The sequence below is a fragment of the Marmota monax genome, unplaced genomic scaffold (assembly GCF_021218885.2).
Source record: "Marmota monax isolate L192 unplaced genomic scaffold, Marmota_monax_Labrador192_F-V1.1 WCK01_AAM20220418_F8-fsc00027, whole genome shotgun sequence".
Classification (NCBI taxonomy): Eukaryota; Metazoa; Chordata; class Mammalia; order Rodentia; family Sciuridae; genus Marmota; species Marmota monax.
The window spans coordinates 4,546,831-4,561,264 of record NW_026694617.1 but is presented as its reverse complement, the minus strand read 5'-3'; the positions used below and the strand labels follow the sequence as shown (position 1 = coordinate 4,561,264).

The 14,434-nt window shown below is 33.1% G+C and overlaps 1 long non-coding RNA gene across 1 annotated transcript; it reads right to left on the bottom strand.

Moving 5' to 3' along the window:
• Positions 1-2,044: 2,044 nt before the first annotated feature.
• On the bottom strand, positions 2,045-14,023 carry LOC124077839 (uncharacterized). The gene is made up of 3 exons (XR_006846740.2): positions 13,911-14,023; positions 2,545-2,630; positions 2,045-2,189 (listed from the first exon to the last, which is right to left on the bottom strand). It is a non-coding gene; the product is annotated as an uncharacterized LOC124077839 (long non-coding RNA).
• Between the last annotated feature and the right edge of the window lie 411 nt (positions 14,024-14,434).

Here is a 14,434-nt window from a genome sequence, read left to right as displayed (position 1 = left end):
GTTGGAAAGATCATAGGGAGGAACTGCAAATGATCAATGATCATACTGTATAATGTATTTATTCATCAGATACCTAGTTACATTTCCCTTAATATTCTGGGTAAATGATATAAGAAAACAAAACTAAAAACAAACTAAGTAAATGAAGAAAAGTTCTAATTTAATGTATGATGACAAATGTTTTGGGGATAAAACCATGAAACCTGAGAGAGATTACAGTTTTAAGTGAGGTGATTATGGAAGGATTCTTGAAGAGATCAATTTTAGCTAAGACTTGAATGAGGTAAGTGCCAAACTGTGAGTTTATCTGGGTAGAAGTTCCTCAGTTAAGGAGTAAATAGCAACAGACTCTTCTCAGAGGAGGACATACAATCAATCAACAAGTACATTAAAAAATGCTCACCATCTCTAACAGTCAGAGAAATGCAAATCAAAACCACCCTAAGATTCCATCTCACTCCAGTAAGATTGGCAGCCATTATGAAGTCAAACAACAACAAGTGCTGGTGAGGATGTGGGGAAAAGGGTACACTTGTACATTGCTGGTGGGACTGCAAATTGGTGTGGCCAATTTGGAAAGCAGTATAGAGATTCCTTGGAAAGCTGGGAATGGAACCACCATTTGACCCAGCTATTCCCCTTCTCAGACTATTCCCTAAAGACCTAAAAAGAGCATACTATAGGGATACTTCTACATCGATGTTCATAGCAGCACAATTCACAATAGCTACACTGTGGAACCAACCTAGATGCCCTTCAATAGATGAATGGATAAAAAAAAAATGTGGCATTTATATACAATGGAGTATTACTCAGCACTAAAAAATGACAAAATCATGGCATTTGCAGGGAAATGGATGGCACTAGAGCAGATTATGCTAAGTGAAGCTAGCCAATCCCTAAAAAACAAATGCCAAATGTCTTCTTTGATATAAGGAGAGCAACTAAGAACAGAGCAGGGAGGAAGAGCATGAGAAGAAGATTAACATTAAACTGGGATGAGAGGTGGGAGGGAAAGGGAGAGAGAAGGGAAATTGCATGGAAATGGAAGGAGACCCCCATCGTTATACAAAATTACATATAAGAGGAAGTGAGGGGAAAGGGAAAAAAACAAGGGAGAGAAATGAACTACAGTAGATGGGGTAGAGTGAGAAGATGGGAGGGGAGGGAAGGGGAGGGGGGGATAGTAGAGGATAGGAAGGGCAGCAGAATACAACATACACTACTATGGCAGTATGTAAAAAAGTGGATGTATAACCGATGTGATTCTGCAATCTGTGTATGGGGGAAAAATGGGAGTTCATAACCCACTTGAATCAAATGTATGAAATATGATATGTCAAGAGCTATGTAATGTTTTGAACAACTAATAATAAAAAAAAGGAATAAATAGCCTGGCAGGTTTGAGTACCCATAGAAAGGTTACTGTGCTCAAGCAGAGAAAGAGAAACAAAAATGAGTAGGGCATAAAGTCAGAGAGTTAATAGAGATCCATTGGATGACTTTAAGAGAGGAGTAACATCATCTGACTTCAATATTAATAAGAACTGAGGATTCAGCGGATGATAGAAATAACAAAATTATTGTGAAGTAAGTCATGGCTAATAGGAGAGAGAATGCAGAAAGCCATTAGTTAAAGAAGCATGGGAGAGTTTGTAGGCAACTAGAAAAGGTGTTTTTATTACACAATCCCTGTGGAATTGATATCCAAAAAAAAAAAAAAATCAATGATGAACTCAGTGAATAAATAAATAAGAAGTATTACTCTAGAAATAAAGAAATCTGGAGGAAATTGATGATTGCTTTGCAAAATATAAGTAGTAAGAAGAAATACAGAAAAAAAGTAGAAAATAAGAAAAAGTATCAGAGAAAAGACTGAATTTTAAAAGTTGACTTAAAATTCAACTTTTAAAAAGTGATTTTAAAAGTTGATTATTTCAAGCACATCAGGACCAGATGCTTCTGTTTTGTCTAACTTACAGAATATGGATGATACCAGTGTTTTGAGGCAATTCAAGCACAATATAAATAGAAAAAAAGTTAATTAAATTCGATAAAGATTATTTAGCAAAAGCAATAGCAATCATCAATCTCCTTAACAATACATAACCATTTATTTTAAAATAAGGAACAAGAATAGAATGCTTGCTCTCCATTATTATTCAACATTTCTTCAGAGATTCTCCTGCCTAGAAGAAAAGAGAAAAATTAATCAGTTTCATTTGGGAAAATTATCCCTTTGTTTGTTAATAATATTACTGAATATCTAAGAAAACCCAGAAGATTCTATTAAAAACTTCTTGAATTTAAAAAGGAAATGTAGTAAATGGCTGGATTAAGACAAATATTCAAAGATCAGTGATTTTCTTTATACTAACAAGAAGAGGATAGAAATCAAAGGGAAAATATTCCATTTGCAATAGAAACAACAATTACAAATTATTACAGATTAAATTTAACATGAAATATGCAGGACACATAAAAATGAAATCATTAAATCATGCTAAAGCCTATAAAAAATGACAGTATAAATTAAAGATATACCATGTTGTAGGCAATGGTCATTTCCAATGATGGCTGCAACAATATATATCTCATCTTGCAATGTTACATTGGTAGTCCTTCCCAGCCTAGGCATCAAACAGACATGTGAGGAAAGAAGCATTTATGTAACCTTGGCCCCTGTAATTATCTTCTCATCTGACTGCAAGTTCCTGAAAGATCCTCAAGACAGAACCTTCCAGTCAAACCCTTCCCTAATTCCTGAATCATAAAAATATATAGATAACAGTGATTCATTGTTATTTTAAACCAATGCATTTAGGATGATATTTTTTTATGCAACAAAGGGTAACTCATACATAAGTTTTGAGATTGAATGATTTACTATCATACTAAATATACAATATCCCTCAAATGAATGATTTCAATTTGAACAAATACTTATTAGTGGTATGCTTTGTTTTGTACTGGGTAAAATAGCACCAAAGTTTTTACAAAACATTAAGTTCATGAGAATAACCAAAAAAATACTTTGAAGTAAAATTAAATTGCAGGTTACTTTTCAGTCATGAAAACAATCTATACAGGTATTATAATCAAACTAGAAATAGACAAATAGGTCAATTGAAGTATAGAGAGCTAAGAAACAAAGTCAAGAGTGGAAGTAATTTAATGGATGGCAAAGATGATGCTTCTATTGGGTGGGAAACAATGATTAACATAAATAGGTTGCTGGTGCAGTCTGGTGATTATAGCTACATGTATTGTACATTTTTGAAAACTAAAAGAAAGGATTGTAAATGTTTTAACAACAGAGAAAGAATACAAGTTTGAGCTACTACGAACATTAAATTTTATTTGAATAATACAAAATATATACATGCATTGAGCGTTATAAAGTACCCCACTAACATGTACAATTTTATGTCTTTATGTATCAATTTAAAAAATAAAGTGAACCAAGCTTTAAGTTGTAAATATGTATTTACTTCTGTAGTTGTAGTACTACTGATTGATTTAATAAACTCAAATTTACACATGAAATAAAAGAAGAAAAACTGTTGCTGGTGTAGTAGATATCCATTTGACGAAAACTAAGTTGGACTTATCCTCATTCTACATAAGGTAAAATCCTAAATGTAAACATAAATAAAACTTCAAAAATACATATATTGGTGAATATTTTAATCATGATAGGATATTCAGAATATATAAGACAACCGCTGTAGAAAAATTAAAGTTATAAAAGGGAAAGCAAATTATTTTACAAATAAAGTAAAAAAAAATTACAGAAACTATTTTTAACATTTAAACAAGCTGTTAATACCTATGTTATGCCTATAAGTAAATTTAAAAAATGAGAACTGTATTAATATTTAAACAAGATATTAATACCTATGTTATGTCAAAACACTTCAAAATTGATAAAACAACTACAAATATGGCTAAATAATATAAATAAGCAGTTCAAAGGAAAGAAAAGCCAAACAATCACTGAAAAAATAAAAAATGTTCACCAATACACTGAAAAATAAAAAAAAATTAATTGTTTACTCAATTCTGAGTGCCAAGTATTTAATAAACAAAAAGAACAAGTCAATGCTGTCATAAAGCTTATAAATTTAGGTACGGGTAGAGCAGACAGCATACACATAAAAATATATTCAGTGAGGAAAAGTGGTACAGTATTTACAATACAAGATAAAGACATGGGGGATAAAGATAATGGGTGAGGTTAACATCTACAAATATGTCAGTCGGCAAAGGCCTCTCTAGTCTGGAGAATTTTTATTAGAATCCTTTTTGAAGTTATGAAGCAATCCAGCACATAACTGGAAGCTCTCACACTACAGTCATTAGATTGGCAAATATGGAAAGGTGAGTGGGAATATTTACTGCTAAGGGGTATTAAGGGGTATTAAAGTAAATCTATTTGCTATATGTTGCTGTTGAAAAAATGAACTGTTTCAACCCATGGTAAATCCTATTAATATCTCTCAAAATTGCACATGTCCCTTAATTTACTAGTCTCACCCCACGAAACCTATCCACAGCATAGCTTAAGTGCTGCCCACACATTAAATACCTATGTGCAAAGGTGTTTAATAAAATGCTACTTATAGGAGTAATAGAGTTTATTGTTTATAGTTCTCACTATCCAAGATAAAGTATAGTATTAAATGTAAAAATAAATAATCTTGAAAGAATGTATATATATATATATATATATATATATATATATATATAATATATATATATATATATATTCCTTTTTATTAAAATGGAGTATTGAAAAACATATAGACATATGAACTACCTAAGGATTAAAAAATATAGATAGCTAAAAGATCATTAAAAAAGTGAAGAATTGAATAATTTTGGTGTATCTTTCCATCTTAGAATAACCTGAACCAATCACAAGAAATAAATTTAGGTCTGTATCTTTTTTCTCTGAGAGATTTTTTTATGTATTATTGAGCAAGAAGAGTTGAGATTCGGAAGTATATAATAATGTGATTTTATTTAAATAAAAAAGGAGCCCCCAAACCGTGTGTTGAGAGGAACCCTTGTCTACTGTTTTTAACATTCCTCTCATGTTGAAAGATTTCAAATTATAATTCCCAAGGAGGTAGAGTGACATCTTGGAAAGTATAAACTGGACATGTTTGATTCACATGTCCCTTTTGTTTATCTGGGATGTGAGGAACTTTGAGGAAAGTTGTTCTGCTCTGAAACTTCAGGGACAGCTGTGGCCCCTGGAAGTCAGTGCTCACCCTTTTTGCCCCTTTCCTCATGCAGTGACCCTGCCCACATGGAGCGCTAGTCTTCTGTGCATTAAGTCTTTCAGAACAAGCCATTGCCTCCTCCACAGTTACCTAAAGTGGGGACTTGCCCCAGCTAAGCCCAGGCAGTAACTGGGGGTGGTTAAATTAGCATGACCCTGACACTTAGGAAGCAGAACCTGTGGCTTTCATATCCTCCAACGTAACCTTGTTTAAAATTACATTACACCCCCTCCTTCGGCTGCTTCTTTTGTTTTCACAATTTGCTCAGAACTCAGGTACTGAAAATACATGATATTGTTCAATTTCCTTCGAAGATAGAAGGACCATACATATACAAATATTTATATGGGATTTTATGACCATGGGGAAAAAGATGAAGAATGCGCAGGACTGAAAGGAAAGATGAGAGAGTGAAGAAATTGAGAGAAAGGTAAGTTAAAAAGAAAAAAAAAAAAAAAAACAAGCCATACCTTCTTCTTTTAAAAGAGACTCAAGAATAAAAGCAAATGCATGAGGTATTCCCATTTGGGGTAATGACTCTGTATATATGAAAGAAATGTTTGAGAATTGTCATTACCAAACCATTAATGGCAGCATCTGATTTGAGTAGGAATTCAAGCAATCTTCATTTCCTTCTGTACACTTCTTAATATTGCTTGAATTTTTACAACCCTGAAATGCTGTGTGTGTGTATAATAATTCAGATTTATATATAATTATATTATATTTAAGGCTGGAATGGGGATTGTGCTATTCAAACATGATGTCTTCTTCATTTGTTTCATTTGAACTGATTAAGTTAACACTTCAACTGTGCCCACCTCACAGATGCTGCCCTACATGGAAGAAAAGAGTAGGTACAGATGAGCCAGGTAGCTCCTTTTTTCCTCCAAGTAGTCACCTGGAAATGTAAGTCAGACCAAACACTGTCATCACTCTCCTTTCTCCATGCAGGCAGGCAAACATGAGAGTGCAGAGCCCAAGTTTAATCTGCAGGTCTGTAGAGGAGGAGATAGCCCTGTGTAGTTCAATAGCCTAGGCTGTATACAACTGCCTTTCAATAGAGCATAGCAATGATTGTCATTTTTTTATTGCATGTAGTTTCCTCAGAAACTGCAAAAGGGTATAGGTGATAGAGCGATGAAAGAAGTTGTAATAATTTCAAAGTACTTTGCAAATACTACTCCTGAAGCATAACAATACAGAAGATCTATTGGAAGTAAGAGGATTAATACGTGGTTTCTTTCACAAAGTTTAAAATATCAACTTCAAAATGTGTAGATAAAACATTAAATATTAAAATCTAGATAGATTTCTTATGCCTTGATGACAGCTGGTATATTCAAAAGCCTGAAGCTATTAACTAAATAAAGTATAACTGGGCCGAATTCTTATCAATTTAATCAATAAAATATGGGATGAATAGAAATATAATGACCTAGAAAAAACTAAATCCTCACTCATCAAAACATTATATTTATTTTTTTTTACTTTAAAACATAACCATATTGTCAATAAATGAAATACATGCAAAAGAGTTTTTTACAATAAGAACAGCTTAAAAATTAAATCAGGTCTATATGAAAAACAAATTAGGATTATTTTTTTCTAGAGAAAGAGGAATTAGAACTATTCTGAAGGAATTAAACCTTTTTGTCCCAGAGGAGAAAGTTGTAGGAACCTCAGAGAAAAAGAGTTTAACGGCTACAATTTAAACATGACTTATTTAATGGAAGTCCCAAAGATCAAGTATTTCAATCAACTAAATTTTTTAACGTACATGTTGATTTCTATTACATATGAGAACTTTCTAATAATTGGTGATCCTCTAAAACAGAATACTAACTTAGCAACTTTATTGCTAAGTTAGTATTTCTCTGTATCTCTCTTACATATGTCTTTCAGGAAAATAAAAGTATGTATAGATACTTGTTTGTCATTTTACTGATAAAAGGATGTATAGAACATAATTGACAAATAAAAATATTCTTTTTTGTGTGTGTAAAATCAGTGCAGCCAATTGATGTTCAGAGAATGTTTTTGATTTTCCAAACTATTATGTTCCGTCAACCCATGGTTGCAGTTGAATGCCTTTAGCTCCAACTTGAATGCTGGTTGATGGTTTCATTTACATTAGTAAATGAGGCAAAGGTGAACATGTATTTATCCATCAATTCAGAACTCCATCCATTCATCAATAATGCAAACAACTATTGAATAATGGTTTTTTGAATACTAGAATAACAACTCTTTAAATTTGGGGGCTATTCACAATGCAACAGTCACAAATTTGAAATCTCTTAAATTTTATATGCATTATTAAATTTTTCTACAGCATCTTCTAAAATCTGGACAAGTCACAAAACAATTAAACAAGATTAGCAATTTTCAACAGCTGAGTACTCTACCATTACTGATTTCAGACTATAAAATAAGTTCACTGAAAACAGAACAGAAAGATGCAGTAGTACATTATGATAAAATACTTCCACCATACAGATACAAGAGAGGTCAATCACCTCAAAAGTACAGATAATAGTAACATATAGTAAGGTAATTAGAATGTGATCACTTTTGAGTATCTGTTACTCTTGGTTTTAGTTTACTTAATCATGAGTTCATGTTAATTTTTAACAATGACATATTTAAGAAATTGACTTCCAAAATTTCTGAACATTTAACAATCATTCCTATGGTTTAGGACAAGAAACTTCAGTATACTACCGAGATAAAGACATACTCTATATGTGAAATTTAACCTTGTACAACAAAAACACAGCCTTTGGAAAACAAAGGGGAAAGTGTAAAAAAATGTACATATTTCCTAATGTATGAAAGCTAGTTAAAACTTACTCCATTTTATATTTAAAAACTTCTATTACATTTGTCTATAGGTCTTATTAATTTATATTCTTTGGTTTTTTAAAATCACATGGACACACACAGACACACAATGACATCAATGAATTATAGAGTAAAGCTTAGGAAAAGGATTTCAAGTAGACAATTATAAAGTTAAAACATAAAAAGGTACAAGAATCAACATTCTTCAATAAATACCCTAGAAAGAGTTCTGATACCAACTATGATACACCTTATCTGCTCATTTGAGAGGAATAACAGGCAATTTGAAGACAGCTACATTCCTAGATTTAGTAAGCCTACATGTACTGCCTCATAATTTCTAAACTAATTACTAAAAGAAGAAAAAATCATCTAATTCATAATTAAAATCTCATTATATTTTCTAATTTTTTGTTTTTTCTCCATCCCCAAATTTTAAAAAATATTTTGAAGAATTATAAAACAATATAATTTTCTAAAATAAAACCCTGACTTTTACCATTTGCTATTTCCTTCGGGAAATCAGGAAATTTAGATTTCAAGTGTGACTGGAATTCCTGTAAGTGCAAATAAGATTTATGAACATATCTTGGGCACAAATGTAAACTTGGTCCTAGGTGGTTTTAGTAATAATGTATAGAACAAATATGCTCACTTTTAACCTAGACTTTTGGTATCATGTAGATTCTCTCTCTCTCTCTCTCACACACACACACACACACACACACACTTAGATATATATCCAAAGGAAGTCATAGATTCATGCATTAGATACAGCAAGAATTATGAGAGGATTAACATTTACTATATTTTAAGTACTTGATAAATTCAATTTATAATCATTAATTTATGAACGTATGTACTACCCATTTTCATAATAAAATAATTCTGTTCATTTTTAAAGGATTTCAACAAGGTCAAATCGTATTAAAAGGCTTAAACTTTTCCAAATTGTACCAAAGTTTAAATTTTACTACCTTGCATTGGAGTCACTCTAACACTAGTGTCAGCATAACAACTTTTCATAATTTAGGGAAATAAGTCTAAAAATCCAAAGTAAATCTACTTTTATACCTCATGCTTATATGGAATCCGTTTTTCTTATATACTTATATTGACACATTTTCATCATCTTTAAAATTTTGATATAACTAAAAACATGAAAACTTCAAACACTAACCTACATTTTTATGTTTTCAATCTAACTTATCTTGCAATCCAATTTGTATTTTCTCCAGCTACTTTTAGTTTTTCTATTGTATTTACTCACCTACAGTGAATTCTGAAAGGTTTGACAGCTATTAAAATAGAGAATATCAAGAAGGTTAGTCAGTGTCCTTATTAAAATCCAAGCAGTCATTGAAATACAAAGAAAAAATTGGAATTGTTTCACTCTTATTTAATTTATTGAGAAGCACCAGATTTGGGTTGGGATTTATATTTTAAGTAGTATTTTGCATATTTATTTCACTTTTTGTGTGTATAATGACATTTTTAACTCTTTGAACTTGTCAATTTTAAAATTGGGTTCTTTGAAAATACCTAAAGAATCAATTTCTAGAATCTTTTAAATGTGGCACCACACTGCATATTTCTTATGAATGTTAAATGCTGCTATCAAGTCTCTTCTAGATAAATTTCTATGTGCAATTTCTGTTGATTTCTTTGTTCATAAGAAAATTTATTACTAATATTAATCTTTGAATGAATCAATTGATGAAGGCTTCTTTCTAAGGTGAATTTTAAATAATAAAAAATGTAAACACAACATAAACACATATACAAGTATATTTTACATATATGGGAATATATATGTACAAATACTTCTGCATTCACACATACACACATGTCTAGTATTTGGAGTCTCCTAAGGTACCTCTTAATTTAAAAAAAAAAATCATACCTTAAAAACTATTTTTATACCCTATTTTGTTCTCCACTCTTATCAGAACTTGATACACAAGCTTCTTAAATATTGCTTTCAACTTTTAAGAACCTTGGGTTTTTCCAGACTCTAGTTACCTTATTATACATTTTATTGAAAGCTAATAATTATTAGGACATGTAGTGGGTGGTTACATAAGTAACATCACACTACTGGCTCTATGTACAAGCTACAATAAGGGCAAATGGTACAATTAGAAGCACATTCCTTGGTGCATAACAATAGAAGCCTTGGTGACAATGCAAGATTAAGAAAAGGCTAAAACATCTTTAAAACTACTCATTACCACCAGTCAGAGTGTGCATATTTGACCTTTATGGTAATCAGAAGAATCTCCACTTATGCAGTAGGCAGCTAAATAATCGTCACTTTGGGCACACAGTTTTCCTTGAAATGACCTAAGGTTAACATGGTTGATCCTGAGGTTGACACTGACATTGAATCAACTCATCAGCGTGAAAGGCCACCATCTTCATCACCTGGGTTACAATGACAGGATAAAGAGAGCACTGCAGATTTTTCTCTGCAAGAGCCAGTAGGACTTAAGTGTTGTCTGCTCTGTACATTTTGAAGATTGCAAAATTACTTAGAAACCTCTCCCTGAGGTGCAGATTCATTCTGTGGTATGATAATCATGCAAGTTGCATCAAAAATAACTGCTTAGTTTATTGCCTTGTTGTCTTATTATATTAAAACTTCATGCTAGATTCAGAAATCTCTTATTCTTGATCTCTCTCCTTCCCTATAGGTCTACTATTAACCCTACACATTTTAATTTGAATATATTAACAGTTGCAATGAAGAATCTCAAAGCTAAATTGCTACATCCAAATAACATAAAATCAACACTATAACTAGAGCTAATGTAGCAACTCTAACATCTGAGGAAAAAAAAAAATCTAAGACCCTAATTCACATGGAATAAATTTGAATGTTTTCTCAATGTCCCTCCCTCAAATATTACACCTGAAGATGTAGAAATCTGTAGCCACAATGGTCAGTATTCATAAATAATGGGCATTTAAAATAAAATGAAACTAATTTTTGTGTTGGAGAACTCATCATTCTCCAATTTTTGTAGTAAAACATCACATCAGATAACTGCAAGATAATTATGTCATCGATGTTATTTCCCAGATGGTTTTGGAGGAGTATAATGTACTGTACAGAAACAGAATAATTTAACAGTCATCAAAATTAGAACAGAGGATTAAAAAAGTTAAAAGTTAGCCAAAGAAAGATTTTTAACCAAGAAAAAAGTTCCCCAATAAGTGTGTCTTGGTTGGCACTTAAAAATAGTCATTCATGATTGCCCCTAATGTATACAGTGTTAATCTATGTGTACCTGGAAAATCTGGCAACTTCCTGTACTTCAAAGTCATTGCCTTTGCTATGAGACCTAGAAAGTGCTTCAGGATTCATTATGACATGTGGAATATATAAGCAATAAGGCATGACAGGGAGTGTGGCTGTCATATGATAATCACACCCCTGGGTCATTACAAAGCAAAAGGTGCAGTGGCGCACCTCTCATTCCCCCCGGGGTGTGATTACAGCATGGTAAGCACACTTCATGCCATTACCTTATTACTTTTATAAAGAGTCTTTGTTGGGAAGAAAATCCTTTTTTTTTTTTTCTTAAAGAAGACAAAGTTGGCAGTTAACAGTAATTTCAGCTAAGCCAGTTAGTCTATAGGTATTGATCTGCTCCCTTAAAATACACAGCTGCCAACACCAATCAGAACTCATGAGTCTAAGGCAGAACCCCTTGTGTAGTTGCGTGTTCAAATGATTCACCATAGGAGGAAAGTGTACCATGGTTACAAAAATCTAATTCCCGGAAACAACTATTGGGAAAAAAAAATAGAAAACAATTTGCTTCAAAGTAACATTTTTTTTCCCAAAATGATAGACTCAGAAAAGTTTACAGACTTGATTATATGAAAATACAACTTTAACCAGTTGATAAGCCAAACTTTGAGTAGTAAGGCATTTGTAATTTTTATTTTTTTCCACTTTGCTCCCCATCCAAATTCAGGTGTTGACTCAATTTAAGGTGCTATATCAGACACCAACTCCCATTGTTCTCATTCAAATTACAGCCTAAGGGTCTTATTTGATCTCGCAAATTTATAAAATCTGTTATTGTTTGGATATGAGGTGTCCCCTAAAACTCTTGTGTTAATGCAGGAATACTCAGATGTGAAATGATTAGATTACTTGAGCTGTGACCTAATCAGTCCATCCTAGTTTGAATAGACTAACTAGATAGTAACTGTGGGCAGGTGGTATTTGTCTGGAGGAGTTAGATCACTGGAGCATGTGGTGGAAAGATTCATCTTCCTTATGACACTTTTTCAGTCATAATAGCTGCTTCCTGGTCACCATTAGTGGAACAGTTCTTTTCTACCGTGCCCCTCCTCCATGATGTTCTGCCTTACCTTTGGCCCAGACCAATAGAGTACAACACCATGGACTGAACCTCTGGAACCTTGAGCCAAAAGAAAGTTTTCTTCCTCTAAATTGTCCTTGTCAGGTACTGGTATCGTAGTAAGAAAAAGTTGACTAACACAGGGACAAACATTATCTGCCCTTTTTTTGAGAAAGGAGATCCATATTGGTCATTTGTGCTTCTGTGTAAATGATGAAGGTCATTAGTTATCACTGTGATCTCTTTACTGTTCTAATGTCCTGTACATTTTGAGCACCTTGGTGTAGACAATGTGCAGTGCTTCCTTTGGCCTGATTTCAAGGCATGGATCAAATTTCACAAAAGGTTGTTAGTTCTCCCCTGAGCATCCCATCCGCTCTTGCATAAAATATCCCTTCATTAATAGAAAATAAATAAAGACCCTTAATCACATGGAATAAAAATTGAATGCTTCTTCAATGTCCCTCCCTCAAATACTAGTTCTGAAGAGGTAGAAATACATAGCCAGAACAGTTGCTATTCATGAATAAAGGACACTTAAAATCAAATGAAACTAATTTTTATGTTGGAGAGGAGAGCTCATCATTCTCATGTGTTCATAATAAAATATCATAACAGATAACTACAAGATAAAATCTCCATTTGTCTCTAGTTAAGTGGTCCTGGATTTGGACCCTCTACCCACCTTCTCCTTTGGTAGGTTCTTCATTTCACATTAGTTTTGCTGCTGCTATTGTTTCTGGGATCCTGGCTTCCCATACCAATTCAAAAGTTGCTTTTTCCCCTGTTTCCAGAGACCCCCTTTCCAATTTCATGAACTTCCCTATTATTATAACTCTGAATTGAAGATCTTGCACCATTTCATGAGGAAAGAAAAAATTAGAAGACATGCATCACAAAAACAGACACAAATACTCTCCCCTCCCTGACAATATACCCTTTTCCCCTCTGTAATCTACTTCATAATAAGAATGGAAAAGAATTGCTCTACTTGTTTAGAGGGACATTAACAGCTCAAAGTCACGTTGTGGGAAATAATTTGCTTTTCAGTGGATATTTCTCTAAACTTAAAAGTTAGAAATTCTCTTAAAGTAGAAATCAGAGGAAGTCAACCTTTTGTTATAGCCTAGATTATGAGATGTACCCACAACATTCATGTATGAGACAATGCAAGGAAGTTTAGAGATGAAATGATTTGGTTCTATGAGCCTTAAACTAAGCAGTGCTTTAGTTCCCTGACAGCGATTAACTAGCTGGTAACTCTAGGCAGATAGGGTGTGGCTAGGGGATATGGGTCATTGGGAGCTGTCTTTGGGGTATATATTTTGCTCTTGGTGAGTGAAGTGCATAATATACCCCCACCCCTTGCACTTGCTAGCTCTCTTTCTCTCTCTCTCCTTACCTTTTTCTCTCTCTCTTCCCCTCCCTCCTCTTGATTGCCATGTCCTGAGCTGCTTTGCTCCTTTCTGCCATGATGCTCTGAACATGAAGCCAGCCACCTACAGACTGAGACCTCTGAAACCATGAGCCCCAAAATAAATGCTTCCTCTTTTTTGTTGCTTTTGACAGGTCTTTTGGTCATAGCAGAAAAAAAAAAGGTGACTAAAACAGAAATTGATTCTGAGAAGCAGTGTTGCTGCTTTGACTAACCTAACCATGAAGCTTAGAAGATTTTGGAGCTTTTTGGAATTTGTGAGGAAATTTTTGAAAAATTTAGAGATGCAAGCTAGAAAAATGTTAGATTGTTGTGAGCAGAACTTAATGGGTGATTCAGGTGGGAGCTCAAAAGACCAGAATTCTGATAGAATTTTGGACAGTAAAAACTGTATTTATGAAGTTTCAGAGGAAACTGAGAACTCCATTGGAAATTGAACTAAAGGCCGTTAGTGTTGCATTCGTGTTAAGAAGTTGTCTAAATTTTACCCA